At 42.6% G+C, this 19,498-nt stretch overlaps 1 protein-coding gene and 1 pseudogene across 7 annotated transcripts in view; one reads left to right on the plus strand and one right to left on the minus strand.

Moving 5' to 3' along the window:
- Positions 1-19,498, minus strand: part of SRGAP2 (SLIT-ROBO Rho GTPase activating protein 2) — a 262,672-nt gene that overhangs the window by 210,186 nt on the left and 32,988 nt on the right. The gene's annotated exons all lie outside the window — the stretch shown is intronic.
- LOC108535153 (ragulator complex protein LAMTOR5 pseudogene) lies at positions 8,666-9,116 on the plus strand (annotated as a pseudogene).

A 19,498-nucleotide genomic window follows, 5' to 3' on the forward strand; every position in this document is an offset into this window, starting at 1 on the left:
GGAAGGAAGGAAGGAAGGAAGGAAGGAAGGAAGGAAGGGAGGGGAAAAGAAAAAAGAAAAGAAAAGAATTTCTTGCAGTTCTGGAGGCTAGGAAGTCCAAGGTCAAGGAACCTGCCTCTGGTGAGGGTCTTCTTGCTGCATCACCCCATGGCAGAAGGGCAAGAGAGAACGAAAGAGCAAGAGGGCAAGAGGGGCTGAATTCTCTTTCACAAGGGCTAGCAGAGAAGTATGCACAGGTTAAGGGAAAAGTCACAATGAATCCTGTAGTGCAGACTACTTTATCAAAAGCAGCTCAAAAAAGATCTCATTAACCCCCCCAACTCATCTCCACCCACATCTAAAGAGCCACACACAGCACCACCAAAGGCAGCAGAATGAGAACAGCGTTCTCCTCTATAGACCAGCTGTGAGTATCCAGACAGACACCCGACCTCGACAGCTCCAGAGCAGCCCCAGAACAGCCCCTCCCTAACCACCACTCAAGTAACCAGCTGGGAAAGTATTCAGAAAACCCGCATCCTGACACACAACTGCCAAACAACTTAAACAGCAAAGAACAACCCATCTAAACAGCAATGCCGGCTGCCAGGAAAAGTTGTGTAGGGACAATGAGTAGAGGAAAAGCAGATCCCTTGGGGTCCACCAAGAGACCCAGTCTCTCAGCTTCAGCACTTCCAAATGCACAATCCATACACCTCTGGGGCCTGTGGATCTCCACCAGGCATACTGTCTCCTTCCATCTCCTCAAAGATAAAAGAGCAGGCAAGCTGGCCAGAAAACCACTCAGGGTATTACTCTTCAAAGAATCTTTATAGGGTCAAAGAGGAATGGGTCTACAGGCTATATGTATTCCCCAAAGATTTTCAGGATGATGTCAGAATCCCTTTCCAGATGTGTTTAACACTTTGTGGTCACTTGTATTCCTGCCACTGAGCGCCAGTGCTTTGCTCATTTGAACTGATTCCAGCTCACACTGACTCCAGCTTCCTGGATCTGATTACATTTAGCCAGGACTGTCATCCATACTGTACCCTTTCAAAGAGTCTTAAAACAGCTCTTCATCTACTCTTTCAAAACAAGTAATAATATCTGCCAAAGAACGGGGAAAAAAGATGCAGAAAAGAATACAATTAGCATACTACCAAGAGACCAAAAGTGAAGGGAGAGGAGAAACTAAAAAATTACATGTGGGCTCACACCTATTTCCAAAGCAGGGCTAATATCCTTTTGCTTGTGTCTAAGGCACCAATTTTAAACTGTTACTGGAAAAAAAAAAAAAAAAAGAGAGAGAGAGAGAAAGAAAAAAGCAGGCCCAAATCTTAAAGTAAAACTTTCAGCATACAAAATAAGAATTGGTGACAATTCCATTCCCTGGTTATTTACCCTATAGACTGAAGAGCTGCCTCTGCCTCTAAGGATCAGGGCATTCTGTGTTTGATGGCAGAACCTAAGTTAGAATCCAGCACAATCCCTGACAAGTGAGAAGGACCTCAGGGTGAGTTGTCCTGACCTTGAGATTGCTTCTCTAACTCTTCAATTAAAAAAATATATAAGAGCTGGGCACGGTGGCTCATGTCTGTAATCCCAGCACTTTGGAAGGCTGAGGCGGGTGGATCACCTGAGGTCAGGAGTTGGAGAACAGCCTGGCCCACATGGCGAAACCCCGTCTCTACTACAAATAAAAAAATTAGCCAGGCATGGTGGTGGGCACCTGTAATCCCAGCTACTTAGGAGGCGGAGGCAGGAGAATCACTTGAACCCGGGAGATAGAGGCTGCAGTGAGCAGAGATCACGCCACTGTACCCCAGCCTGGGTGACAGAGCAAGACTCTGTCTCAAAGAAAAAAAAAAAAAAGAATCAAGTGGGAGATCCCCTCCTGCCACCTCAGTTGTTCGAACTCAGCTACTCCAGGTCGACCTTGTCCAGACCAAGGGCTCCCATGAGTGACAGTGAGGCAGATTTGATCACTTAGAGGGCTAAAGGTAATTTTACAAAACCTGAAGATGTACGAGGAGAATGCAGCTGCTGCTCAGAAAGTCCACTAGCCCAGCTTGAAAAGACATCATCTATAGAGTAATACCCAGTTCTCAATTCTAGGCCTCATAGTTTTGCTGAGTGTCTCAGAAAAATGCCCTAAACTTTTCTAGTCTTTCTTATTTTCCCCACCTAATGTAAGAAAACTAAGCTAAAATAAATTTTGTCACCAAACCAAAATGAAGCTCTCCAGGTGGTATGGCTACTATACTCAGGAGACGTGAACTTCCCTTAACCCAAAAATAGCTATCTAGAAGTCAGCATCCTCAGAGTACATTTCAGATACAAACTAGAAACATGTCAGTGTAAACCATGAAAGTCCAGAGCCATTGCTTGAGTAAACCTAGATGCAGCAAAACCATGGACTTTATGCATGACTGTTATTGTAAGAGAGGCCGCAGGGAGTAGAATTAAATATGACACTTTCTTGACATATGATCAAAGCTCCTTCTAAACTCAATTTGGGGCACCATATATCACAAATCAGACAGCAAGAAATTAAGCAAAATGTAAGTCTTTTTTTATGCCATCCCAATTACATCTTGGTCAGTTCACAAACATGTTCCAGCAAATGCTGGAAGAGTTTTTCTCTCTTTAGGAGTCCTCTCTCATTTTACCCTGTTTAACAAAAGACCTCACACACTTAGAAAGAGGATGGAGGCAGGCCAGCTTCAGGACATGCTGCACGGGGAGGAATGACTGTCCCAAAGAGTGAGCTCTACACCCCTCTGACAAATCCACAATAGACCAGCTACACACAAATGCCTGAAATAAGGAAGTCCATCAAGAAAATGAACAGTTGGCGAGATCAAGGCTTCTGGCCCAAAGGGCCTGCAGCTGGTCTGGCCATTCATCAAAAAATCTGAATTTAAATGGAGACATTTGACTGTGACATGTAAGAAAAGAACTGGAGTGACAAAGGGTCTTGATTTTGGATTTTGGTTTCCTTTCCACCCTACACATCTGCCATTGGAAGAGTGAGAGTGCCTGTGGTGCTCCTGACACATCTGGGGTAGTTCCCATTCACAGTGCTCACCCTTTGGGATTTCCACACATTATGCTAACCTAGAATCGTCCATCTATGCTAACCTAGAATGTCCAGATAAAAGCTCCTGTTTTAGAGACTGGAGAGAAAATTGTCAAATCTGAAAGCCCACGAACTGTCTCAGCCAGGGGGAACACATGTAGGAAAGACTACAGAATCAGATGTCAGAAGCCTAATTTCAGATTGACCCCTACAGATTTATGACTGTGAGTAATTCACTTACTTTCTCTAGGCTCTGTTATTCTCTTTTTTTTTTTTTTTTTTGAGACGGAGTCTCGCTCTGCCGCCCAGGCTGGAGTGCAGTGGCCAGATCTCAGCTCACTGCAAGCTCCGCCTCCCAGGTTTTACGCCATTCTCCTGCCTCAGCCTCCCGAGTAGCTGGGACTACAGGCGCCCGCCACGTCACCCGGCTAGTTTTTTGTATTTTTTAGTAGAGACGGGGTTTCACCGTGTTAGCCAGGATGGTCTCGATCTCCTGACCTCGTGATCCGCCCGCCTCGGCCTCCCAAAGTGCTGGGATTACAGAGCTACCGCGCCCGGCCTGGCTCTATTATTCTCACATCAATAATGAGAAAAGAGGACCAAACAGTCCCCCAGATCCCTTCCAATCGTAACATCTTCTGACTTTATGATTAAAGAGTGGTACTAATAAGGCTAAATCTGTGGCTTAACCCCAATAGGAGTCTTCTCGGATTATACTAAGAAAACTATTCCACACAGACAGAGCCACTCTGACCATGTCCCTCTCTACACCAGCCATCATACAGATATGTGCCAATGGTATGGGAAGTCCTTTTTACAGAGGACATTGACTGATTAAGTAATAGGCTGATTTATTCATTCAACCAACAAATATTTACTAAGCACCTTCTAGGTATTTAGGGATACAACAGAACAAAACAGACAAAATCCCTTCCCTTATGGAGCTTACATTTTAGTGAAGGAAGAGGGGAAGTCAGATATCAAATAGGAAATATGAAGTGGGGTATGTTTTATGCAGAGTAGCCTAGAGGTTCTTGATAAGGTTGCTTTTTTTTTCTTTTTCTTTCTTTTTTTTTAATTATACTTTAAGTTCTGGGATACATGTGCAGAATGTACAGGTTTGTTACATAGGTACACATGTGCCATGGTGGTTTGTTGCACCCATCAACCCATAATCTACATTAGGTATTTCTCCTAATGCTATCCCTCCCCTTGCCTCCCACCCCCCGACAGGCCCCAGGTGTGTGATATTCCCCTCCCTGTGCCCATATGTTCTCATTGTTCAACTCCCACTTATGAGTGAGAACATGCGATGTTCGGTTTTCTGTTCCTGTGTTAGTTTGCTGAGAATAATGGCTTCCAGCTTCATCTATGTCCCTGCAAAGGACAAGAACTCATTATTTTTTATGGCTGCATAGTATTCCATGGTGTTTACGTGCCATATTTTCTTTATCCAGTCTATCATTGATGGGCATTTGGTTAGTTCCAAGTCTTTGCTATTGTGAATAGTGCTGCAATAAACATACACATGCATGTGTCTTTATAGTAGAATGATTTTTAATCCTTTGGGAAAGGCCTTTGATAAGGTGACTTTTGAGCAACAATCCAAAGCAGTGAGAGAGTGAGCCATGCAGACACTATGGGAAGAATGTTCCAGGCAGAGGGAACAGCAAGGCCCTGAGACAGGACAGGGTCAAGCATGCCTGGCATGTTAAAGGAAACACCATGAGCCCAGTGTTTATTAAGAGGAGAAAGAGCAGGAAAGTAGTAGGAAACTCAGTGAGACAGATAGTAGGAGCCAGATCATATAAAAAATGGAAAGTCACTGGAGGATTTGAACAGAGGGGTAAACATGATCTGAATTCCATTGTAAAAGGATTGTTCTAGCTGTTACATTGAGAGTAGACTGAAGGAGGCAAGAATGGAAACAAGGAAACCAGTTGGGAAACTACTGAGATAATCCAGGTGAGAGATGATGGCAGATGGGCCCAGGGCAACAGCAGTGAAGAGTAAAGAGGGACAGAGTCTAGGATATATTCTGAAGTTGAATCAATAGGACACTGGAGGACAGGACAATCTTGGAAAATCTTGGGACTACTGCAGAACCTAATGAAGCTAAACGGCACTAAAGTCCAACATCCGCTGTGGAATCCTAAGACTAGGGATTTTTTCATCTCTGTCACCTAGTATCCAACCCAGTACTTCGCACATAATGAGGATACAAAAAATCTTGAATGGAATAAATGCAGAACTGAATATATTCAAAGCCAAAAGATGTGCAGTTTGATAGGTCATTGGGAGACCAAAAAGCATCCGGTAGTAGACATATTTCACCAACAATGAATACCCCTCCCCTGAGTGAATCTATTTATTTTTATTAAAAGTTCCTCTTTATAACTTATTTCACAGTAGTAAGCAATGACGCTGACAACTTCAGATAATACAGCTAAGAATCTGAACAACCTGGCCATTTCCCTGAGAGGCCAGATGCAGTCACCAAACCTTACACCACCTCAGCAACTCCCATCTAAAATACAGGGACAAATATTACACAAACAGTAAGCTCATGTTCTTACAGATACTAAATCATGAGGGTAACTAAAAAGGTATGCTTATGAATAATAATATTATAATAAACAAGGAATAAAATAAGCCAAATCTATACTATTCCTACAGGAGAAGCTAATGGGCTACCCTTGAATGTGCTCCACTTCCTCTGTGAAGTTGAGAACAAAAATGTCTAGATTTTTTTTTCCCAATAGCACTGCTCTGAGAAAGGTGACAATTCCCAACTGCAGAAGCTCCTCGGTCAAGGTGACTCTTGAGAGTCCCAAAGTTCTTAACCCACAAAGACTGACAATGTACAATATATAGAAGCAGAAAACTGAGCATAGGAAAAAGGGTACATTATAAACTACATTCTGGCAGCAGTTTCCTGTTAGTCGTTGATCATCTTGAAGGGCTAAATTAAAACCCAACATTAATCAGGCAGTAGGTGTAAAAAACATCTTATTTACCAAAATAGAAAAAGGAGGAAGAAAAATAAGACATGTAAAGTGTTTGAGATCAAATTACATTGTAAGGGAAGCTGCAATATTTGGGAGACCAAGATCTAGATAGATTCATCAGCTGAGTTGGAAATCATTTGATGTGACCTTGGACTAATTATTTAATTTCTGTGCCTCTGTCTCCCATCCGTGCCTGAGTCTCCCTTCAATGTGAAGGAGAACAAATGATTTCAGCCCCCTCCTACCTTAACAGGGATGTTATGAGGCTGAGATCACCTCTCTGGTAGCTCCAGGGGTTCCCTGCAGAAAGGCACTCCACAAACCGAGGACACTGTCTTTAGTAGGATAATTAAGGATCTGGCTGCTCTTAGAAACACCCCCACAGTATGGAGGCTCCCTCTCCCTGGCATCATTTGGCTTCAGAGTTGGGCAACCAAATATGCCTACATAACATGACAAACTCAGGGTTTGGGGCCAGCATCTTGACAAATACTGTCAGGAGCCCTAGATGCGAATCCATTCTCACATATATAATAACTATATTCAAGTGTTTAATAAATATTTAGTAATGCTTTTAAGTCACCAGTATCTTCACAGAAATGACCATACTGTTGCCCATCTATTAGAAGAGATGGTGTTCAAGGTATGAAGTAGTAGAAGGTTTGTTTGTGATCAGGAACCCCTGGGCAAGTTAAGATCCTCAATTTCCACCTCTATAGGTGGAAGTATAGGCCTAACAATACTAAGGATTAAAAGTGAAATGCTGCTGGCGCAGCTCTGGGCTCACAGAAGCAGCAAAACAAGCACTAAAGCCCTCCTCCCTCCCACAGTTCTGCTCAATAAATAACAAGTGCTGTTAATTCTTTAATTGTGGATCCGAGGAAAATGAAACAGGGTTCATCCATAAACATCTTATCCGCCTTGATTCCCCTGTAACTCCTCGCTTGGAGCAGAGTAAACAAGCTGAACTTTAATTAGGATCATAACATAGAAATGATCCTAGGTAAGCCAGGCTCATAAACTCCAGACAATTGGGAGGAGACTGGTTTTTAATGGACTGCTCCATACCTGGCCTAGTCAATGAGAGAAGCAGACCCAGTCCTTTGTCCCAGCTTCCCAAAGAAATCCATTAGCCAGGCCCACATAGCTTCAGTTTGGATGTGGGGTCAGAGGCTTTCTATTCCGGTGATTGTGGTCTAAGAATAGAACTCCCAAACACAAGGCAAATGGATTCACAAGAATTGTGTTCATCTACTATCCACGTTACCATCTGAGGACTATTTAAAGCACAAGGCCAGAAAGCCCCTCTCTGAATGGGAGGACCAACAAGGGGAAACAGGCAGGGCATGTTTTTAATATAGTTCTGCTACAACTTGCAAATATAGTGCAACTTGTAGAGCCCCAGTCTGGATGCCAGGATCTTGAGATACACATCCATCCCCAACAGCTCAGATATCTCACTTGGCTCCCTGTCAACCATTGAGCAAGGAATGTCAAGTCCATTTGACAAATGGGCAAGTGGGAAGCATGGAGGGACAGATTTACACAGTGCTAAGTCCACTGCTAATAACAGAAACAGCTAAAGCTGATTGTGTGCTTCTACATGCCAGGCCCTTACTAGACATGTCACCTTCACTCACTCTAACTTCACAACTTCCCTATAAGATAGCTAGTTATTTTGTGCACATTTAGCAACAAGAACACTGAGGTTCTGGGAGATTAAGCAATTTACTCTCATGATAAAACATGTGGCGCAGCTAAGATTTGAACCCAGGTCTCTCTAACACTAGCACTTATTTGGGGTTTTGTTTGTACCATGCTACTTCTCTTGGTTTCTTTCTGCTAACTGCTAACTTAAGAATGCAAGGAACCTATAATCCAAAACCATACTCTAAACATTAAATCTCATAACTTGTAACTTACGTCATCAATTTGGTGAGCAAAGAGAATTAAGTAGTCCAGGGCCAACAGCAGAGTCTTCAGGGACAGATACCAGATCACAACTCCAATTAGGTGGGCTAAACAGATAAATTCCACATCAAAGGAACCTTTACTAGGAAAAAATCACGTGACCTTCAGCCTCTGATAAGCCTTCATCTCATCATTTCTCCTGTCCTGACACCCCTACACTTCAACTAGCTTCAAATATTCTGTATCCACACCAAAGACTGATTCAGCACTTTGCAATCACAAACCCAAAGGCAAGTTCCCTGCGATTGCATCAGTATGAAGATTTTATTTTGCAAAGCTACTTCCCTGACCAGCCTCCCTGCCGCAGACCTCTTCAAATTTCCCAGATTAAGAACACATTCGAAGTGACAACTCCAGGCCTTACCATGTTCAACAAACTGGTCACAATGTGTCAGATGAAGGGCAAGATCAATTCTCTGGGCCTCTTGCATCTACATCTCTTATAGAAAGTTACCATCATCAAAACCTTTAGCATCACTCAAATCATCAACAATAATTAAAAGAAAAATAACACATACACACACACAAATTAGTAGCAAAGATAAGACAGTACAAGTAAGTGTGACACAGTCCAAACCAAGCTGGGCACATTCTCACAATCCCTTGGAAATAACTTTACCTGAAGGCTATGTGACTCATTTAACTCAGCACTAAGATGGAAAGGTCTAGGGCTCTACAGAAGCCCCCGGTAGGGAAGTGACTGAGGTCTGTGCTGGTGAAGGATGTGCCGTGTCGCTGGGTTCTGAGCCCGGGTGGTCGGTGGGTGGGATGGAGGCAACCTTGGAGCAGCACTTGGAAGGCACAGTGAAGAATCCCTCCATTGTTGGAGTCCTGTGCACAGATTCACAAGGACTTAATCTGGGTTACCGTGGGACCCTGTCAGACGAGCATGCTCGAGTGATATCTGCTCTAGCCCAGCAAGCAGCTAAGCTAACCTCTGACTCCACTGACATTCCTGTGATGTGTCTAGAATCAGATAATGGGAACATTATGATCCAGAAATATGATGGCATCACAGTGGCAGTGCACAAAATGGCCTCTTGACGCCTCATATCTGTTCTTCAGCAGCCTGTCACAGGAACTCGATCCTACCTATGTTAATTACCTTATAGAACTACTAAAGTTCCAGTAGTTAGGCCATTCATTTAATGTGCATTGGACAGTTTTCTATTTATTTGAGAGTCAATTGCTTTCTAATGCTCTATGGACCGACTATCAAGATATTAGTAAGAAAGGACCATGTTTTGAAGCAGCAGGTCCAGGTCACTTTGTATACAGAATTTTGCTATATTCAATAAATCTGTTTGGAGGAAGGAAAAAGCAAACAAGTCCCTGGTAGGAAAACTTCATGCTTTTCCAAGCCAGGTCTCCAGGGCCTGGCTCTGACATGGTTACCACTTCCACAGAGAAGTTGACAACAACTGGTCACATTCTTTTCTCTACCCTATTCCTCCCCATCAGGCGAAGACAGCTAACTGCTATGTATCTTATCTAAGGAGGCTAACTTGCAGCAATGATGTGGCACGACAAATGAGAAGTATGGGGATCTTGAATAGTCAAAGTACACAGTTAACATGAAAAAGAACAGGCTGTTCACCAAGTTAACAGTTGTCAAGTCAAGTCCACAGCCAGTATTTTCCCCATATTCATTTCTTATAAATCTATATCATCAGGAGAGACAGTGAAATGAGGCTCTAAGCTTCCATGCACCAATTTTAAAGGAAAAAAATGTCTTTTCTTCTAAGAGGGGCGCCCTAGCTATAACCTCTTTTGAGGTGGTTGAATGGACTTGGTGTTCTGAGTAAAAAAGAAAAAAAACAAAAAACAAAATTTTTTTTTCCCATTTAGAGAAATGGAGAAATTAAATGGTTTATATACAGACCCGATCCCTTTCATAGAGTTCGCTTGGAGGTAATACCACCAATTTCAGGCCCTCTTTGAAGAAATACCATCTCATGTTGGGTTCTAATTAAAGATACGCTGTTTTGCCGGGCGCGGTAGCTCACACCTATAATCCCAACACTTTGGGAGGTCGAGGCGGGTGGATCACCTGAGGTCAGGAGTTTGAGACCAGCCTGGCCAACCAGGTGAAACCCTGTCTCTACTAAAAATACAGAAATTAGCTGGGCATGGTGCAGGCACCTGTAATCCCAGCTACTCGGGAGGCTGAGGCAGGAAAATCACTTGCACCTAGGAGGCAGAGGTTGCAGTGAGCTGAGGCTGCACCATTGCACTCCAGCCTGGGTGACGGAGCATGACTCCATCTTAAAAAAAAAAAAAAAAAAGTTTTAAAACATTAACCTGTAAGTTGTCAATATTAAATAATAAGCATTTAGGGTAGGGGCTGGATGTATAATACTAAGTCAAGGAAGTTCAAAATACAGATCATTCAGTAACAGTGGTAGTGACAAAAGAGATCCTGGCTAATGCTACCACCATCCTAATCCTGTGGGAAAATGCCACCTGGAAACATTTCTATCAACCACACCATCAGATAGGGAAGCTGAGTAATTGGTCCAATTGCCAGACATTGACATATTCAAATCAATTAATCAGTAGTCACCAAGTGACTAAAAAATGGACGACACTCCGCTGTGTGCTACAGTATACATCAGGCATTTCTAGTCCTAGTCCTGCTCTTTAACTTTCAAAGGCAGATCAGGTTCAACCTTAATGTGAAAGAATAAACAATAAATCAGAGAGCATTTATCATAAATTGCCAAAGAAGGTTTAGTCCAGTCAGCCAAGGTACCCCACTATTTCTCAAATGCTAAACCCACTCAGAATGAGAGGAGCTGCTCCATCAACCAAATAGATCCAGATTGTCTCTATGGAAGAAGCAGCACAGCTGAGAAGCCCACTGCTCAAGACTACATCTGCCCTTTCTCTCTAGATTCCTTAGAAAAGAGAGCCACCCCCTCCTCCATCTCAGTCTGAGATGCACCAAGAATGAAACTTTCTACAAAAGAGGAAGGTCTGAAGGACACTAGCAACTGTCATGAGTTTCCCTATGACTCGAAGCCTCTTGGCTCTAGCATAGGGCAGCCGTAGTCCACATTCAGAAGCATCTTGTTTCCTGTTCTCTAGGTTAGAGCCCCAGCTAAGAATAGCACCCCATTCATGCTGCTGTGTACACATCCTTTTCACTTGCTATTTTCTCTCACACATGCATGAAGCCCGGGTCTTGTACATTCTCCAAGGTAAATGCAAATATTTATAAATGGGCACAAAGCAGCAGTTTTATTCCCTGTCCAGACTACAAAAAGGCACTACCCAGAAGAATTCCACGCCAGAGCTGAGTGACACAGGAATAGCTGGGCCACAGGCTCCCTCTCTGAAGTTCCAAATAGAGACTCACACTCAGAAATAGTAACCTAGTGGAAATACATATAGGATGCCCAGTACCTGTGCAGAACTTCACCTCTGTGCATGACCTAAACTTAAAGAAAACCAGAAGTCTGTAAAATTGATCTCTTTTTATTACATGGAATCACGTGAAATTATCAACAAAATGGTAATGTCATATGATTTAACCTAATAGAATCCTAAAAAGCAAATCAGGCATTTAGTTAACAAACAAGAAGGCAAAATCCATTGTTTCACAGGTGGCTCCACTATGGAACACATTGTAAGACAGGCCTAGCATTATTAAGAAGCATCTATTTGCTCATGGTTCCATGTCTATATCCATATTTGTTCCTGGCCCTCAAGAGACATGGTACAGGCAAGTGAACAGGCAAATACCACACAGTATGGAAACTACTACTCTACAGAGAAGCACAAAATAAGAACCCTATATATAACTCAATTATAACATTTCTCAATGACACTGAATTCTGCCTGGTTGTTTGTATGTGAGCCTCACTAGTGAGATGATGCACGCTCAGAGGCAGGAACCCTATTTATTTGTCTTTAAATCCCCAGCATACAGCACAGTTCTTGCACACAGTCAATGCTAAATGATGTTTTTCCAAAGACTCAATGACTTAGAGGCCAAGTAGCCTCTGTAAAAAAGAGGTGAGTAGTGACATTTCCATTAATAACTTTCAGGTTTTTGGCCGGGCACGGTGGCTCAAGCCTGTAATCCCAGCACTTTGGGAGGCCGAGACGGGCGGATCATGAGGTCAGGAGATCGAGACCATCCTGGCTAACACGGTGAAACCCCGTCTCTACTAAAATACAAAAAATTAGCCGGGCGAGGTGGCGGGCGCCTATAGTCCCAGCTACTCGGGAGGCTGAGGCAGGAGAATGGCGTGAACCCGGGAGGCGGAGGTTGCAGTGAGCTGAGATCCAGCCACTGCACTCCAGCCTGGGAGACAGAGCAAGACTCCGTCTCAAAAAAAAAAAAAAAAAAAAAAAAAAAAAATCAGGTTTTATATTTTAGACCAGACTATTAATTATAGCACTGGAAAGAGAATAACAGACTCCTGATTACAGAACTACAAAGAAAAGCAGCCAGGGGGTGGCGGTGGGGAGACTATATAATCAAAATAAATCTGAAAATATAGACTAAAGTCTGCCTCTAACTGGGAGTATGGCAGCATCTTTTTGTCTCTCAATTTAATCTCTTTTTATTTCAACTGATTTTCCTTACAAGTACAACAGAACCGTCAAGTGCAAAAGGTGTAAAGGCGTTCTGCAAACAAAAGCAAAGGGGACAAACCCAACCACCACAGCTCAGGTGTGAGGGGTACCACGTGTCTTTTGGAAAAGAGTGTCCACCGGGGGATGGGGGAAGATGGGCACTATTGCCCTCTAGGAACTAGGATGCCTTTTATGAGTTCAAAAAAAGCCAAAAAAAATCAAATTCATATGGATACCAAGATAGGTAATTAAATGTTGAATTAAAGTGTCAACACGAGAGCAGAGATTAGGCTGACTGCCAGGTGGTCAGAGTTGAAAGAGAGAAAACACACATACACACAAACACACACGCAAACTCCTCCCAGAGTTAAAAAATAATAATAATAATAATAAAAAGTCATTTGGGTCACCTTTTAAACCCATAGAGCAATCATTTCTAAAAGAAACAGTAGGTACAAAACTAACCTCAAGAAAAACCCTCATCTGTCAAAGCTGAATATTCTGACGCAGGTTCAAGAAGTCTTGCCCTCCCATCAAATAACCAAAGCTTTGGGAAAGGGCAGCACAGAGCTCTCCCTAATATGAAATTTTTTATCTCTACATTAACTTCTAAAGAGACACTGACCCAAGCACCATACTGTTTGGAAGTAGAAGTCTTTATCCTAATGAATTGATCTCATCAATTTAGCTGCACATTTGATCCCAAGACCCTTTGTGGACCTGATAACCCTGGGGAGGCCCTTAAGTGAAGCTGTCCCTAGGGTGGCCCACTTCATCACAGTGACCAGCAGACAGGAAAAGGGCCACTGGGGAGATTCTTATTTTATTATGTAAGTCAGAGGAAGTCACGTTTAGCTCCTCTGCTCTATTGCAGCATCCTTATTTCTACTCGGTACAACAAGCAGATGTAGAAAAGGAAGTCTGTCTGCATAAATGAAAACAAAAGGGGTAGCCACTCCCATCTGATGGTAGGTGGTCCTCCACGACTACCTAATTACGAACACCCACAGTTAAGTTTCTCTCTCTCTTCTTCTCTCTCAAACCCATTTCTTTTGTTTTTTAGGGGTTTTGTTGTTGTTGTTGTTGTTGTTAGCTTATTTCTGAGACAGGGTCTTGCTCTCTTACCCAGGTCAGAGTGTCGAGGCATGATCACAGCTCACCGTAGCCTCCACCTCCCGGGCTTAGGTGATCCTCCGGCCTCAGCCTCCCAAGTAGCTGGGACAACAGGTGGGCACCACCAAGTCCAGCTCATTTTTAAATTATTTGTAGAGATGGTGTCTCCTTATGTTTCCCAGGCTGGTCTCAAACTCCTGGGCTCAAGCAATCCACCCACCTCAGCCTCCCAAAGTGGTGGGATTACAGGTGTGAGCCACAGCGCCAACCCAAACCCATTTCAATTTACTTCCAAGGAATGGAAGAAGTGCAAACGTCAGGTTCAGCAGCCCTATGGGAAAAGCACAGGCTTTAGAGGCAGACTTTGGGATCCTGGATCCCAGTTTCTAGGACCTGTGTGACCGCGAGCACGTATCTTAATTTCTGAGCCTTAGTTTCCTCACCTCTGAAAAGAGGACAATAATATCCACCTCACTAAGGTGGTGTGGGATAGTTGCTATGTTTGTTTTGATTTTGTTTTTAGGCCTCTAAGGCCAGAGGTTTTGTGAGTGCCGGATGACTTAATTTCTAACTCAGGCAAGCAGAAACCGGATATGAAACTGAAGAAGACTGACATCCACATATGGCCTAGACATGAACAAATTCTGCTTGCTTGCATGCATGCATGGCTAGGATGCTAGCATTTCAAGGAGCCAGCTCCATGAGTTTATAGCCAAACTGGAGAACCATTCTATAGTGATGAGTACAGCACATTTCCACAGACATGCTCAACAGCTCTGCAAAATTCTCTCCCTAGTCTAGAATTCCTGAGTTGGCCAACTCTACACAATTGTTCTCAATAAAACCCAAAGACTGCCAAGACCAGTCAAGGTCTTTTTTTTTTTGTGATACGTTGTCTCTGTCGCCAGGCTGGAATGCAATGGTGCAATCTCAGTTTGTTGCAACCTCCGCCCCCTGGGTTCAAGCAGCTCTCCTGCCTCAGCCTCCTGAGTAGCTGGGATTACAGGCACACACCACCACGCCCAGCTAATTTTTTTGTATTTTTAGTACAGACGGAGTTTCACCATGTTGGTCAGGCTGGTCTCTAACTCCTGACCTCATGATCCGCCCGCCTTGGCCTCCCAAAGTGCTGGGATTACAGGCGTAAGCCACCGTGCCCGGCCCAATGTCTTTCTTTTTAAGGAACATAAAGTAACTCGAAAAAGACCCAGAGAATTCATTCTAACATGAAATCAGTCTTGCTAATAAAGTTACTTCCTCTATCAAAATCTATACTCTTCTCAAGATACCTGTCAAAAATTGTAACTGCTGCAGACATGTGGAAAAACTGGCTACACAGCAGCATAAACTCCCTCTGGCTAAAAGTACATCAAAATCTTTTCATTTGGCTGAGAGCAGTGGCTCATGCCTATAATTCCCAGCACTTTGGGAGGCTGAGGCAGGCGGATCACCTGAGGTTGGGAGTTCAAGACTAGCCTGGCCAACACGGTGAAACCCCATCTCTACTAAAAATACAAAAGTTAGCCCGGCATGGTGGCGCATGCCTGTAGTCCCAGCTACTCGGGAGGCTGAGGCACAAGAACTGCTTGAACCCTGGAGGCGGAGGTTGCAGTGAGCCAAGATCATGCCACTGCATTCCAGCCTGGGTGACAGAAAAAGACTCTGTCTCAAAAAAGAAAGAAAAAAAATCTTTTCATTTAACTTCCAGGTCAGGGTGTCTTTATATCAATTTAATGCCAACCACAATACTAGCTACTACTCTTCTTTGGGGAAGGGGGACTAAAGAAGGTGGCCTCCAACTGCTTTCTCTTTCTCTTTGCTGCTGCCTCCTTCCAACCTACAAAAAAGGGAAGAGTCTGACATTCAGAATGAACCTTGCAAAGAGATTCTGTTTGCCAGCCCACAGGCATTTTGTTTGTTTGATTTGTTTTTCTGCTGTTGCCACTGCTGTCACCTTCCTGACCAAGAGGCCCACAGATTAGCACTTTTTTAGATTCATTTCTGGCAGTGAGTGGATTTGTAAAGATTGCATTTGTAGTATCTGCTGGGTCCCAAAAGTGTGGAAGTACAAAAGACCATAGGCTTCTCTTAAATTCAGCTCAGAACCAACCCCATGCCTCAGCTGGAAAAATTACTTCCATCAACGTTGCTCCCAAATGGAGCCCTTCCACCCTCTGCCCAGCTTCCAGCCCAGGCCCTGAGACCCACACAGCTGTTTGTTTTGGCACCTGCAAGCAGCTTGTTCACAAGCATCCAGACTACAGAGCAAGAGAAGTTTCAGAAGGGCCCTCCAACAAGGGAGTGGCCTGGGAAGAAAGTGACAGGCAGGGTCTAATGTCCCATAGTAGCTTGTTTTCACTGCCACTTTGGCTTTACCTACCATGGCCAGAAGCTATTCAAACACTCTGCCCAATGCCCAGTCACAGGATCCTATTAATTCTCTGGAATCAACAGAGTACCTACCCTGGTTCCCAGAAAGCCAAAAGCAAGTGTCAGTTTCTCCCTCTAGGCAGTCTCTAGACGTAAGGGTTCCTTTCACCCCGCCTAGAAGGGCCCCCAACCCTGAAAATAAGAAGCAGCACTATGAAAACAAACTACCCATTTCTCAACTGTTCAAAGATTAGACCTTGTACCACCTCCTTGCTGTCTCCCAAAGAGTCCTCATCTAAAAATGGAAATAATAACACAACATGCCTTGCTGTGTCTTCTGAAGACCCCTGAAGGGCTATGGATATGAACTAAGATAACATACACTTAGCATACTGCCTGGCACATTGTAAGCAGTCGATAAATATTACTTAGTACTGATATGATTTTTATTATTCTAAGAATGAGTTTTAGTTATTATTAAAAGAGTAATCTTCCTAAAAGACACATTGTTCCAATCCAAGCCCAAAAGCTCCACAGTCAATTTTCAGTTTCTCATGCAAACACAAGGAACCAGTATGGCAAAAATCCTAAACAATAGATACTCTATAGGTTCTCATTTGGATTTTGAGTACATTATGTAATACACACATATATCCATCTATTCAATAAAGAGCTGTTTGGCACCAACAAATATATAGCACTGAACTAAGTATATGTGTGTATGGTACATGATACATGAATATATACATACATGTACACATATAATTAAAAGATACATTCATATATATGTGTATATATATATATATATATATATATATATATAGTTAGTACTTCTGAGCACCTACTATAGACCAGACGCTATATCAGGAGACACTGGAGATACCCAGATAAGTAAGACAAGGGCCCTGCCATCCGAAAGCTTATAGTCTAACAGAAGAATTATGATAACAGGTGCTAAGATAAAATTCCCATAGCAATCAGTGGATGCAAAAAGGAGAGAGATATACAGGTGATACTTTCTTAACTGACTTGCCAACTTACGTGACATACTTCAACTACTCTTCAAAATAAACTGGCTAAGTTGCATAGCACACTGGAGGCTGGTTGTGTATTACTCACATTTACTCCCACCAGCCAGGTTGGCTGCTTCAGGGTCAGTAGTTAGTTCATAATAGGTATACTTGTTATTTTAATTACATATTAAATTATTATATAATACAAACCAGTGAAATGTGAGTGTAAAAATAGATATTTCTATGAAAGAGGTTGAATGCTTGGAAAAAACTTGAAGGCAAGTTGGTAAAAAAAAAAAATGCTGCTGAATTAGATATGGGCAAGACAACAGTAAAAGGTTGTAGTAGCAGAGCTTAAAAATCTGGAGGAACTCTGCCCTTCATTTCTCAAATGTATTTCAGAACTTGGTTCACTTAAACTGAAACTGGAAATCACAGATCAAATGTTAAGTGTATAATTTATGAAAGAAAGTCAAAGAACTCTACTTGAAGGACCTATACTTTAAGAAAAGCCCTGGCCCACATAAAAGATTTGTGAATATGTGTACATTTAATTTTTTTTTTTTTTTTTTCCTGAGACAGGGTCTCACTCTTTCGCCCAGGCTGGAGTGCAGTGGTGTGATCTCGGCTCACTGCAACCTTTGCCTCCCAGGTTCAAGCGATTCTCGTGCCTCAGCCTCCCGAGTAGCTGGGATTATGGGCACCTGCCACCCGCCTGGCTAATTTTTGTATTTTTTTTTTATAGAGATGGGGTTCAACATGTTGGCCAGGCTGGCATTTACATATTTTTAAGTTAAAATAAAATGCTAACTGGATGATGACGTGTGCCTGTAATCCCAGCTACTCAGGAGGCTGACTGTAGGATGGCTTGAGCCTAGGAGTTAGAGACCAGCTGGAGAAATCACAGAGAGACCCTGTCTCAAAAAAATTAAAATAAATAAAATGCTAGAGAATTGTTTTGTCTTCGTTTTTAAAGACTCTCTGTTTTAACTGACTTTTGGAATTAACTGACCAATTACTAGTCCAATTGACCCAAATAAGAAGGTGTTTCCAGTATACCTGCCTATTTCTCAGTTTGATAGCAAAATGAGTTTATATTCACGTAGCTCAATCCAACCAGGTAGCAGAAAAGGCTGCCCTGGGATTTTATAAAATAGACCTGTTAAATACTTCTCAAGTAGATCAAGTGCAGGTGGAATACTAAATTTTAGCCGTATTTCAAAAGACTGAGATGCTAATGCCCGTGAACATGAGCTATACACTAACTACTCATGGCCTGAAGCACAGCCCAAAAGGTGAAGGATGTCCCAAATGCCACCTCAGTTTTGGTCACAGGTCTGGATACACACTTAATGGTTGATCCAAGCAACTGATGTTCCAACTTGACATGCGATGCTATCTCTGGAAAAAACAGTGTCACAGGTGTTGAGAAAAGGTACAAGTACCAACTATCAAAGAGGAGTAAGATCCCTTCCCAAAACCCCTTTATAGTCAGTCTAATACCTTTTGGTTTATTTGCCTAGAATGCTGGACTTCTATACCACATAACAAGATTCCACACACTGACATCATTAGCTTCTCACCAGTGTTCTGCCATCGAGATGCAGTTGGTCAAGAGAAGCAGCAGAGTCTCATGTCAAGAGAAGTCTGCAGCAGCAGAAAGACAAGTAAAAAGGGAGACCTCAGTGGAATTTGAGTCACCTGACATTAGTCTTAGATATTTAAAATACAGAGAATCCCACTGATGGAGGAGAGAAAAATAACCTTTTTTTTTTTCTTTAAAGACAGGCATTGGTATGAGTGAAAGGAAGAGAACTGGGGAAGCCTTTGTATATGGAGAGCTCAGTTTATTTTTATTCTCTGCCAATAGAGGCAAGGTAATTCTATAAGCATCATCTAACTTTCTCACTAGAAGCAAAATAGAGTAAGTCGTTAATGCCTCGCACTCTAAACTTCCAACTCCAGAATCACTTGTTTTTTCCCCGAAAATTAAATTGATTTTTACAGAATGGTATACCCAAATGTGTGATTTCAAAGGCAGATCCCAAAACTGATGGGATCCTCAATGAGAGAATGAGGAGGCATTCTCAGTTTCAACTTCAACTTATTTTCTTCATTAGGGGTAGGCCTAGATGACTTCAAAAATCCCTCTCTTTCCCAAAATCTATGATTTCAAAGAAACGAAAGGAAATGAGTTTTAACTATAGCTGTCAAATTTTATGTCAGGTATCAGCAAGAAATTCCTAATTTGAAAGCTGTCAATCAATGAAACAGGTTTCAAAATAGGTTGTGGAATCTTCTTCCCCAGAGACAGTTAAAAATATAGGCTAGGCAGCCATCTGTCTTGGTGGGATACAGCCCTTCCAAGAGGCCAGCAT

Source organism: Rhinopithecus bieti, unplaced genomic scaffold, assembly GCF_001698545.2.
Source record: "Rhinopithecus bieti isolate Rb0 unplaced genomic scaffold, ASM169854v2 scaffold_12049, whole genome shotgun sequence".
NCBI classification, from domain to species: Eukaryota; Metazoa; Chordata; class Mammalia; order Primates; family Cercopithecidae; genus Rhinopithecus; species Rhinopithecus bieti.